A 5658-nucleotide genomic window follows, 5' to 3' on the forward strand; every position below is an offset into this window, starting at 1 on the left:
ATTTCCCTGGTTTAATTTGGTTTTATTTAAGTTCAGAAAAACTGCATTTATTTGAAAGAAATCATTCATAACATTGTCTTCACTGCAGGTTTAGCATCCTTGCTGAAAAATTTATTACATTCTTTTAAAAATAAAATTAACAAACTTTAATACTGCATTCTGGAAATTATATGTTACAAAATACAATGACTCAGTGACTCATAAGGTTGCTCATAACATTACTCACAATATTGATCACTTTCCTGTATAATAAAACAATGGCAGGAGAGACTTTTTTTTAAACACAGAGAGAAGAGATTTAATCTGCAAAATTTTATATTGAATTGATCATATTGACTAAAATGGTAATTATTTATCATTATAGCCCTAGAATGAACATGGGTGACATTCTGTTGGGAAATGTCAGAGAATGATGAGTCTGCTCCTCTGGACTGATCTGACAGTGAAGACACTAGGAAATTGAGAGTGAAAGTCAGGAAATCGCTCGTTCCGGTTAATGCGTGAGAAACATTATCTTTCCAAGGGTCTTTGACATTTGAGGTACTGCGCTATGTGTTCTCTCATGACACTCATAAGTCTGCAAGTGCAACTGAAATGCAACTGGTGATTAATCATATATTGTGGTTTGACTGAATGCTAAAACCAAAGGTATAAGAAAAAAAACTTGACACAGCATGACACTTGCATGCAAATCACGTATAAAGGAATTCGCTTTTTAAAGAAGTCAGCAGAAATAATTACCAAGGCAAGACACTTTAGGCAAAATTATAGTTTTTTTTCAGGCACTGATGAACTTTGACATTCTGGCTATTTTGCTCTCATAGCTTGTACTTTCAGACTGCACGTAATCCACATTTGTGACCCTGGACATTTTTTTTTAATGCTTTATCTATTTGTGTCTTTGGAATTTAATTACAATACATTTTTAAACACAATTTTCTAGAATCGAGCTTTGATTTAAAACAAGAACTCTTTACTTATATATACACCAAACTTCGAAGCAATGTAGCAATAATACAAATATCAGTGTTCTAGTAGCATACTTCTAAGTTTACTGTTTCTCCTTTGGTCTAAATTGGCCACACTTAAAAGTATACTTGAAGTATAACAGAAGCAAACTTTGAGTACACAACTAATTTACATCTGTGTTGTTTGTACTGCAATTATACTATAAGTGAACTTATATGTATACTGACAGTTTACTAATTAAATAATTTGTACACTTTGAAGTATAGTCTCAGTAAACTACTAGTTTAATAGTTTTATACTGCAAGTATACTCATAAGTTTTCTTTAAGTTAACTTTACATCATACTTTAAGTATACTACTATTTTCCTATTCAGGTTTGAATTTGTATATATTTTGTTGTATGAATATCTGAACATCCAAAACATTCAAAGAAAGAACAGGTATCTGCTAGTAAACAAAAAATTTAGTTCTAGCTTCATGCATTATTTTTTAAACAGTTTAAGGTGGGTATGTTTCATAAAAAATAAAGAAATAAAATTTTGAACAAAAAGCTGAAAAAAGACTTAATTGTTTCAGAATGATAATCAAAACTTAGATGGAGTATTGACCAACAACCCAACGCTTGACTGTAATTATTATCTCTTCATCGGTCAACATTTTATTTCATAACATAACAGTTTTGATGCTGTTTCATGTCAGATGATCATGTTAGATTACATGGCTAAACAAGAGTGGTGCAAGTACTGAGTTTTGCGGTACTCCACTATATTCACATTATAACCTTGCCCTTCTAAGTATGACCTGAACCATTTGAGTACTGTCCCACAAAGCCCTACCCAGTTTTCCAGTCTCTGTAGAAGGATGTTGTGATTGACAGTGTCAAACGCAGCACCGAGATCTAGAAATACCAGCACTGATAATTTGCCAGAATGAGAATTTAAATGAATATCATTTAATATCTTAATAAGCACTGTGCTGTAAAGCGGGCGGAAACCAGATTGAAAATTATCCAGGTATCCATTTGAGTTTAAGTATTTGTTCAGCTGATTAAAAACTACCTTTTCTATAATTTTGCCTATAAAAGGAAGATTAGAAATTGGTCTATAATTGCTCAAAAAGGTGTTATCAAGATGGCTCTTTTTCAAAAGGGGGTTAACAACTGCAGTTTTCAGGGAGTTTGGAAAAGTCCCAGAAAGACTTTAAAGCGTTTACAACTTCTAAGAGATCTGCTTCTAAACAGTTTAGCTAGCACACTTTTGAAAAAAGAGTCAAAAGAGCAGGTTTGGCGGTTTCAGGTGCTGCACTATTTATTTCAAAAAAACTTTCATCAATTACTTCTAAAACAGTCATAGTATCTTATTTTTGATATTGCGGCCGAATCTGTCTGACCTCTGCAGAACTTGAGGGTTTGGCGGAGGAATATAAACAAAGAATGCAGAAATACTTGGTGTTACAGATATAGCCTCCATAAATAGCACACTAGTGTTCTCATTAATGCATCACTTTCTGACATACAGATTTAGATCTCTAATGATCAGCAGGATTATAAAGTATACATTTTATTATATATATTTTCTTCTTAGATTTGTATTGTTTATTTTTATTTCATTCTTTCATACCTATATTTATGCATATTCTCCTCCACTTTCATGAGTGTCTGCATGACTATTAGGAGAGGTGGAGTTGCTCTATTTAAAGATGTCTATCAATGTAAGCGAGTGTCAGTTTGGTAAGTACTTGTCTTTTGAATATCTATGGATTGTGTGGAAAAGTTCTCCAAACATTCTGTTTATCATTATTTACAGGCTTCCAAAATACTTTGTATCCAGCCTTTGTTGAAGATTTCACAGAAATGCTACCAATGATTTACTCAGTGTTTTTCTATTTGCTATTGCAGGGGGTTTTAATATTCACATAGATAATGCATCAAACATAATTACCAAAATAATAACTCTTAAACACTTTTTACCTGATTCCGCTTGGACCCACACACAAATGTGGACATACTCTAATTTAATCATCAGTAGAGGTCTAAACATTTCATCCATTATTATTAAGGATGTAGCACTATCTGATCAGGTTCGTATTTTCTTTTATATATTGATCTCTGCTACCACTGAATCTAGATCTGTCTCTGTCAGAAAGTGATGCATTAATGAGAACACTAGTGTGATATTTATGGAGGCTATATCTCTATCTAAAACCAAGTATTTCTGCAGACTCTGATGATATTCTCCTTGATTCCTTTAACTCAAAATTAAGAAATGTTATTGATGACATTGCTCCTGTGAAAGTCAGCAAAGATACTGGCAGACAGAAATTAGCTTGGAGAAAATTGACAGCAGTACAGAGTATGAAAAGACTTGAAACTTGAAATTCTCTTTAGCATCTATAAAGACAGACTTCATGCTAGCCTTCAACTAGCCACAGCTAGACAGACTTTCCTATCAAACCTTATAAACAGTAACTTAAACAACACTCACACTCTTTTTTGCTACTGTTGAGAGACTGACAAACACACCAAGCCAGACTGACAGTGAAATGCTCACCGACAGAAAATGCAATGAGTTTTCTTGCTTCTTTTCTGAGAAGATCAATAATATCAGGAAGGCGATTATTCCCCAAGTTATGCAGAGGTCAGACAGATTCGACCGCAATATCAAAAAGAAGATACTAAAGTGACATACAGCAACCCATACTCAGAATTCATGCTCTACATTTAACCCATCCAAAGTGCACACACACCCAGAGGGTGCCCATTTATGCTGTGGCGCCCGTGGAGCAGTTTTGGGTTCAGTGCCTTGCTCAAGGGCATCTAAGTCGTGGTATTGCCAGCCTGAGACTCAAACTCACAACCTTAGGGTTAGGAGTCATTCTCTCTTACCACTAGGCCACAACTTCCTCATGTCTGCTTTTGAAGAAATGAATAGCAACATTTTGGAAGAAATAGTATAGCACAAATTGTCAACCTGCTATCTTGACACACTTCCCACATATTTTTTTCAAAAGGGTGCTTAACTGTTTGGGAGCAGAACTCTTAGAAGTGGTGAATGCATCACTTCTTTCTCGGACTTTTCCAAATTCCCTGAAAACTGCAGTTGTTAAACCCCTTCTGAAAAAGAGCCATCTTAATAATGCCATATTCAGCAACTCTAGTCTAATATAAACTCTTCCTATTATTTATAGATTATTGAAAAGGTAGTCTTTAATCAGCTGAACAAATACTTAATCTCAAATGAATACCTGGATAATTTTCAATATGGTTTCCGACCACATCACAGCAAAGAGACAGCGCTAATTAAGATGTTAAATCTTATTCTCTTAAATTCCGATTCTGGTAAATTATCAGTGCTGGTATTTCTAGATCTCAGTGCTGCATTTGACACTGTCAATCATACAATACTAGACTGGAAAACTTGGTTTAGGCGTTCTTTAATGGTAATCAAATGGTTCAGGTCATACTTAGAAGGGAGAGGTTGTAATGTGAGTTTAGGAGGGCATAAGTCTAGTTGACATCCATGACATTCGGAGTCCCTGAAGGCTCAATTCTTGCACCGCTCTTGTTTAGAAAGAACCAAAATGCAAAATCACAACTATGTTGATGATACCCAGATATACCTAACTTTATCTCCAAATGACCACAGCCCCATTGACTCCCTGCATCTATCTATCTATCTATCTATCTATCTATCTATCTATCTATCTATCTATCTATCTATCTATCTATCTATCTATCTATCTATCTATCTACAGTATTGTTCAAAATAATAGCAGTACAATGTGACTAACCAGAATAATCAAGGTTTTTCGTATATTTTTTTATTGCTACGTGGCAAACAAGTTACCAGTAGGTTCAGTAGATTCTCAGAAAACAAATGAGACCCAGCATTCATGATATGCACGCTCTTAAGGCTGTGCAATTGGGCAATTAGTTGAATTAGTTGAAAGGGGTGTGTTCAAAAAAATAGCAGTGTGGCATTCAATCACTGAGGTCATCAATTTTGTGAAGAAACAGGTGTGAATCAGGTGGCCCCTATTTAAGGATGAAGCCAACACTTGTTGAACATGCATTTGAAAGCTGAGGAAAATGGGTCGTTCAAGACATTGTTCAGAAGAACAGTGTACTTTGATTAAAAAGTTGATTAGAGAGGGGAAAACCTATAAAGAGGTGCAAAAAATGATAGGCTGTTCAGCTAAAATGATCTCCAATGCCTTAAAATGGAGAGCAAAACCAGAGAGACGTGGAAGAAAACGGAAGACAACCATCAAAATGGATAGAAGAATAACCAGAATGGCAAAGGCTCAGCCAATGATCACCTCCAGGATGATCAAAGACAGTCTGGAGTTACCTGTAAGTAATGTGACAGTTAGAAGACGTCTGTGTGAAGCTAATCTATTTTCAAGAATCCCCCGCAAAGTCCCTCTGTTAAAAAAAAGGCATGTGCAGAAGAGGTTACAGTTTGCCAAAGAACACATCAACTGGCCTAAAGAGAAATGGAGGAACATTTTGTGGACTGATGAGAGTAAAATTGTTCTTTTTGGGTCCAAGGGCCACAGGCAGTTTGTGAGACGACCCCCAAACTCTGAATTCAAGCCACAGTACACAGTGAAGACAGTGAAGCATGGAGGTGCAAGCATCATGATATGGGCATGTTTCTCCTACTATGGTGTTGGGCCTATTTATCGCAT

The sequence above is a fragment of the Carassius auratus genome, chromosome 46 (genome assembly GCF_003368295.1).
Source record: "Carassius auratus strain Wakin chromosome 46, ASM336829v1, whole genome shotgun sequence".
NCBI lineage: Eukaryota > Metazoa > Chordata > Actinopteri > Cypriniformes > Cyprinidae > Carassius > Carassius auratus.